This window comes from Mastomys coucha, unplaced genomic scaffold, assembly GCF_008632895.1.
Source record: "Mastomys coucha isolate ucsf_1 unplaced genomic scaffold, UCSF_Mcou_1 pScaffold23, whole genome shotgun sequence".
In the NCBI taxonomy this organism is placed as follows: domain Eukaryota; kingdom Metazoa; phylum Chordata; class Mammalia; order Rodentia; family Muridae; genus Mastomys; species Mastomys coucha.
Genome location: NW_022196906.1, coordinates 90,172,251 through 90,179,399, shown reverse-complemented (window position 1 = coordinate 90,179,399; position 7,149 = coordinate 90,172,251). Strand labels below are relative to the sequence as shown.

Here is a 7,149-nt window from a genome sequence, read left to right as displayed (position 1 = left end):
TTGTCCAGGACCCTGACCTATTATGATTTCCTCTGAGGCTTAATCCCTTTAGGATCTGTGTTGGATCCTTTTCTTCTTTGTTTTAAAGGTATGCTTTGAAGTAGGGCTGGGTTTACCAAGTCTCTTTCAGACAAGGATAGAGTCTCAGAACTACTGTTTTAGAAAATCTTTAAGAATAGAATGGAAAGATAATCATGCTATTGGCTTTTGACTGTGATTTATCCACTGGTGCTCTTGCTGCTGCTGGTTTACTTTATAAAAAGGAACAGAAGTACTTACCTAATAGGGTTGTTGTACAAATCAAACGGGACATTTGAGAAAATCCTTAGTTGTGGGGCATCCAGATATTTAAGAGATAGCTTATCCAGTACTTTGTTCACCTAGAACATTCTTAAACAACAACACAACCTACTGATAGCAATATATATACAGAATCTTCCCTAAAACATCTACATACACATATGCACACACATAGGTATATAAACCACACAGACCAAAGTCTCTGCCGAGCAGCTCGATGTTTAGTATTCTAGTGCCAGATAGAGTTTATATGGTAGACTAGGACAATGGCTCAGTTGGTAAAATATTGCTGCAAATTCATGAGAATCTTAGTTTGATACCCACAACTCACATAGAAAAAGCCAAATATGGTGATACACTTATAATTCTATCTTGCGGAAGATAGAACAGGAGGATTCCTGGGACTCATGGGCTAGCTAGGTGTAGGCAAACTTGTTAGCTCCAGGTTCAGTCGGAGACTCTTCCCCAAAAATTTACGTGATAGGATCTAAGTAGAAACAAGCCTCCCTGCCTGCATGAAGTTACTGTGTAATCTACACACAGAGGACAAGGATGCGAATGTGTAACACTGGGGCTGGAGTAGAGGCTACACAATTATGAGCATATACTCCGCTTAGAGAGGGTGTGACTTTGGTTCCCATTATCCACAGTGGGTGGCTCACAATCGCCTATAACTCCAGCTCCAGGGAGATCTGATGCCCTTTATGGGTTCTGCGGGCACTGTGCTCACACACAGTATTTAAAAGTTAAAACAACTAAAATGTAGGGCCAGCCACAGCTACTTAATGAGACTCTGTCTCAAAAATAAATAAATCTCCTTTGATATAAGTTGATCTGTGTCAACACTGTAAAGGTTAACAGTAAGTCTCCTGTGTACAGTCATTATGTGGCACATTAGTGAGTGGGAACAGGAGTGGGTTCTATGTCAGATAACAGAGGGTGAGAACAGTCCGGGAGGGCTCCACTGAGAAGGTAGTATCTGCGTGAGTGCCTAAGAAGTTCAAGAAGCCAGGAGACAGTCAATTTTCGCCATTGTCAAAAAGTAAACAGTTAAAAGCAAGATAATAAATACCAATGGACATAATAACCGATAACAGAGATGGAAATTTAGTGCTTCCGTATAAAGATCATCAGAATTTTAAATTAATTTAAAATAAAAACTGAGAATGGTGGCAGAGGCCTGTAACTCCAGCACTTGGGAAGTAGAGGTAGGGGGTGAAGAGTGCAGGATTGTCTGCACTCTGTCTGTCCTTCATTACATAGCAAGTCCAAGGTCAACGTGGAAGCCCTGTCTCAAAATCTTCCAACAAAAAAGGAAAAATTGTGTGTGCACAAACACACACACACACACACACACACACACACACACACACACACACGATGAAGAAAACTTATATCTTATTGGTCAGCCAAAACCACTGTCATATAGTGTGAAGGTATTTTGGCCAACTTACAGTACATCTGTGAAAGAAGAGATGTCTAATAAAGAGTGTATTTAAGGGACATTTCAAAAGAAATTTAAGAGCAGGGTTGGGCCTGGTTAGTACTTGGATAGGAGACCGCCTGGGAATACCAGGTGCTGTAGGCTGATTAAAAAAAAAAGAAAGAAAAGAAAAGAAAAGAAATTTAAGAGGACATTTTAAACAATTTAGTTAGCAGTTAGACATCAAGCCATAATATAAGCCAACATGCTTAAGGAGTCTTAGTTAAGGATTAAACGAGATATCACAGAATAAAAAGAAGTTGTGCTGGAGAGCTGTCCTCCTTTTCCCAGTAAGAGCAGTTATTGTGAATGATATGCCTCCTGACCTTGTTTTTTTGTTGGTGGAAATAGTGACAGTCATAAATACAATCAAATACATTTTTTTTGTTGTAGGTCCTTTGTATATTACAGTACCTTGGCATGTTTTGTTAACCTGAATTTGATCGCTAGCACCCAAGGAAAAAATGTCAGGTGTGGCAGTGCATTGCTGTGACCCCCAGCACTGGGGAGGCAGGTCCCTGGGAAAAAATGGCAGGTGTGGCAGTGCATTGCTGTGACCCCCAGCACTGGGGAGGCAGGTCCCTGGGAAAAAAATGTCAGGTGTGGCAGTGCATTGCTGTGACCCCCAGCACTGGGAAGGCAGGTCCCTGGGACTTGCTGCCAGTTAGTCTAGCTGAATCAGGGAGCTCCAGTGTCAGTGAAAGACCTTGTGTAAAAAGTTAGGGGAATGTTGTTGAGGAATGCACCCAGTGTTGGATTCTGGCCTCAATGAGTACACATGGGTATACAGAATTTATATGTATAAACATGTGCACATACAGATTTCCTTTTATTAATACTAAAATTGAAGTGGAAATTGTATTTTTTCAGCTGACTCTGCGTGCGTGCGTGCGTGCGTGCGTGCGTGCGTGCGTGTGTGTGTGTGTGTGTGTGTGTGTATGCTTGAGTGCTTGAGCATGCAGGTGGTAGTGGAGGTCAGAGGACAATTTCATGCAGTCAGTTCTCTTCTGCCATCTATACATGGGTTCTGAGGATCTAATTCAGGTCACCAAGCTTTCATGGCAAGTGCCTTTACCCACTGAGCCATATTGTCAGACCCAAGTTCTTTTAAGTGAGTTCCAAGCCAGTAAGACACTCTGAATCAAAAAACAAAAGTGGACAGCCCCTAAGGAGTGGCACCTGAGATTGTCCCCTGGATTCCGTGTTCACTACACACTTATGTGCATGCACTCTTACTTCCTTCAGGCTTCCAAAAAGACTTGTGGAATTCTCAGGAATGACTCAGAAGGGCTGTGGCATTGCTCAGTAGTAGAGGCCGAGTTCCAGCGTATCACAAAAACAAATATAATCACATCTCATGCAGGCTACCACAAGAGTTACTGCCTCTTTTAAATCAAAAGAGCCCTGCAGAATTGGTTTAGACACACACACACATACCCCTCTAATTTATAACTAGTTTTGCTTAGAACCTTCTTACCTCTGCCCTGGTTAAAAATGTACTAGTATTAACAAATGGCCATTAGCACATAGCCACCTTCATCATCACTGTTGCTGGCTCAAGCTCCAGCCCAGACCTCCCATAGCTTTTACCATAGAATGGGTGCCCTGTGAATTCCTTCTTTGACACACATGAATCTGTAACTGGTACTGCTTGCTACTAGAAACTACCAAAACTCAGTGTCCTTCTTCTGTCTTCCAGTTTTCTAGTGAGTGAATCTGATTAGTGGAACTTAAATTAGTAGAATTTAGGAACATAAACATAGCTGCAAGATAAGCTAGGAGAGATAGGTTTTAGCTTTAGAGTCCCCATAATACCAAAGGACATACAAGTAATGTTGTGACACTAATCCACCATATCCTATACGAATATAAACTTGATTCTTTTTAAGAGTAGAATAACCTTGAACTCAGAGATCCATTTACAAACAGAGCTTCCTGAGTGCTAGGATTAAAGGTGTGTGCCACCATGCCTGGAGAATCTTTTATTTTATAATGGCATATTTTTAAAATACCTCAAAGCAGTCCTCCACCACTGATGAATTGAATAGTCTATTAAGTATGCTCTGTAGAGAAAAAGCCAGAATGAGGGAGTGAACAAAGACCACTTAGCATGGCTACCCAGACTGAGGGTAGGTTAGCATTAGGATACTAACGAGTGCCCACGTAAGGTGGGTATTGACAGGCAGTAATTTGATTTGGTAGTGCTGAGCATTATTAATTAGTGTTCATAAAGCTTCTAGACAAAGGAAGGTCTGATACTAATTGTAGAAGGTGAGGGTATGAGTGAAAGAGGAGGGTTAGAGGATGGGTTATTTTGACTCAGCCATGTGATTTATATCCTAAATGTGCCTAGAAATAGTAGGACCATCTGTAAGTAGGACCATCTGTGGGAAAATACAGGCTTCAAAAGGGCTTCACTTTGCCCTTTATGTAGCTTGAAGATGGAGTGTGTGCTGTTAAAACCTTCTTTTGCTTAGAGATGCAGCAGTGCTTCCGTGTTCTAACCATTGCCTAGTGTGCTTTGTAAATGAGCAGTAATCACTACTCTAGTTTGAATTTCAGTTTAAAATCCCTCATAACTGATAAACATTAGTGTGATTATTTTGGAAAACTGGGCATTGATAGGATGAATTTTCAAAACAGCTAATTTGAATGTCAACCAGTGGTAAATACTGAAAAAAAAAATACGTTAGGAAAATTGCTTTTGCTGGGCAGTGGTGGTGCACGCCTTTAATCCCAGCACTTGGGAGGCAGAGGCAGGTGGATTTCTGAGTTTGAGGCCAGCCTGGTCTACACAATGAGTTCCAGGACAGCCAGGGCTACACAGAGAAACCCTGTCTCAAAAAACTAAAATAAAAAAAGGAAAACTGCTTTTATAAAAAGTGATGCTGGATGCATTTCTTTATACTATATGAGACTTGATCTTTGATTATTTTAAGTAAATATCTGGCAATGTCAGTTTCATTAAATTCTACAGACAAAATAACCCTTGTTTCCCTCTTGAGGGGGGTGGGATTGGAAGATTATGTACACATTATGCCCCATTATTTTCTAAACAGTAGTTAACATAAATAAAACAGGTGTATGTCCTAGGGTAATGATTTAATGTTCTAAACTCTCATATTAGATATGGAGCATATTTATTGTAGTCATATATATATATACATATATATATATATATACATACATATATACACATATAAAATTAAGTGTTGTATTATGGTCTCTATAAACTTTGGTTTTAAAACAAATGCATTGTGTTATGCAGAGGCAAAGGAGATTCTGAAGAAGTTTGACAACAGTGAAAATAGAATTGCTAAACAAGGTCCTGTGTAGGGAGAGAGGGACAGGAGAGAGAACCTCAAGCTCACAGGGATCTTCCTGCCTCTGACTCCAGTTGCTGGTATCAAAGGCATGCTCCACCATTCCAGCCAGTTCATCTTGTTTTTGAAACATGGTTTCTCTCTCCCTTTTTGTTTTTTGTTTTTTTGTTTTTGTGGTTGTTGTTTTGTTTCCCCTTAGACATCTCTAAAAAGTTTTGATTGTCTTGGAACTCACTCTATAGACCAGCCTGGCCTCAGTCTCACAGAGATCTACTTGTCCTTGTTTCCTGAGTGCTAGGATTAAAGGCATGTCCCCCTGCTACCTGGCTGCAGGGTTGTCTGACCCTGGAGCTTCTGGGTGGTTCACCACCCATCTTACTGTAGAAATGCTGGGAACATTTATGTTCACTCCTGCATCCAGCTAGTCAGGACTGCACACAAATGTTTTCACCTACTTAGCCTTATTGCCGGCCCCTTCCTCGCTTTCTTAGAATTGTACATTGGTATGTAATTTTAGTATACACATCAAGTAGATACTGTATGTCATTTTGGTACACAAATAGCTCATGAGACCTTCAAAGCTTGGCTTGCTGGGTTCTTTATTTCTTCAACAAACATGTCACCAGAGTTTTACTGTTTTAGATCTTGGGTATTAGCAAGTTCTCAGGCCTTATACAGGAGCTGCAGAAACTCCTAACAGAAGTTCAGCACGTTACAAATGCTCTCAAGGAAACCAAATCTAAGACTAGTTAGGGGAAAGGTCAAGTGTCATTTGAGCTTAGGCCTGAATGATAAGAATGTACCAGCCATGTAAAGCATAGAGAGATCCATCAATTAACTTCATGGCTGATGAACCATGGGAAGAACAAAAGAAGGAGTCAGAAGGGATCCTTTAGGATTATGTAGATTATGATGTAGAGATTAAAGTTTATTCTCAGACAGGTGGTATGAGCAGAGAAGTGACTGAGTTCAATCTTAGGAAAAGATCATGCTTGGTCTGGATTATGGCTCAGTGGTAGAGCATTCATTTACTATGCATTCATGCAGACAGCTTGGGTCATTGCATCTTGGTGAAGAACAGGTTGTTGAAGAGTAGAAGCAGCAGGAGATATTGCCATGCTTGTCTGAAGAAAACGTTGCAATGGCTTGCATTTGAGTGATTCTCGTGAAGGAAAGAAGTAGCTGAATTTTAGATTTTGTCCTTTTAAAGATCTTCTGGATTTGCTAATGAGCTGGATTGTATAAGGGAGAGACAGGAAGATGATGAGTGAGAAGGAAGTGGTGGTAGACCAAGGGAAGGGCTTATAGAAGAGGAAATAAGATTGGTTTTGGGGACTTATTAAATATAAGATACCTGCCAGATATCCAGGGCTATGAATGAGGGAAGGTCAGGCCTGCAAACACAGAACTGGGAGCTCCTAGCATTAACACTGCATACTACAGTAGTTTATAGAAAAAGGAAGTGGTCTAGAACAGAGTCCTGAGGCAATTAGAGCATTGAAATGAGAAGGAGATGAACAAAGAATGGAAGACATACGAGGAAAGCCAGAAATAGTATGTTGTGGAATCCAAGAAAAGGAAGCATGTTAAATATCCACTCTGTATGACAGATTGAACATTGGTGACCTTGACTAAAGCAGTTTCATTGTCACTTTGGAATCGGAAGCTGATTAGAGAGGGCCACAGCATGAATGGCAAGTGAGAAATCGAGGGACAGTGCTTTGAAGATGTTCACCTTTGACAAAGGAATCTGGAAGTGGAGGTGTAGCAAGGGAGAAGAAGTGGGACCAAGGATGATTATTTGCTTCTTTTGTTTGTTTTAATTGTGAAGTGTTGTTTATATGCTGCTGAGAGCAACCTGGTAGCAGGGAAAATTAATGCTAATTCAGGAGAGATTAATTGCAGGAACATTCTTGAGATGGTTCTGGTGGGACAGGATGGAGAGAAACTACCCTTCCATAGAGGAAGGATGCAGTGATGTGTCTGTACACAGCTCCTTTGGTCTTTTTTACTTTTAAATACTTAGGGTTTTTTTTTTTTTTT

General features: G+C 40.6%; 1 protein-coding gene across 4 annotated transcripts in view; it reads left to right on the top strand.

The window, feature by feature from the left end:
• The window catches only part of Rasa2 (RAS p21 protein activator 2), a 97,612-nt gene that overhangs the window by 14,075 nt on the left and 76,388 nt on the right, over positions 1-7,149 (top strand). The window contains exon 1 of one of the 4 annotated variants that reach the window (XM_031346123.1): positions 11-88. The exons of the other annotated variants lie outside the window; for them this stretch is intronic. The gene's annotated coding sequence lies outside the window, so the exon portion shown is untranslated. Of the gene's footprint in view, positions 1-10; positions 89-7,149 lie in introns of those variants that run through there. 4 annotated transcript variants of the gene reach the window in all.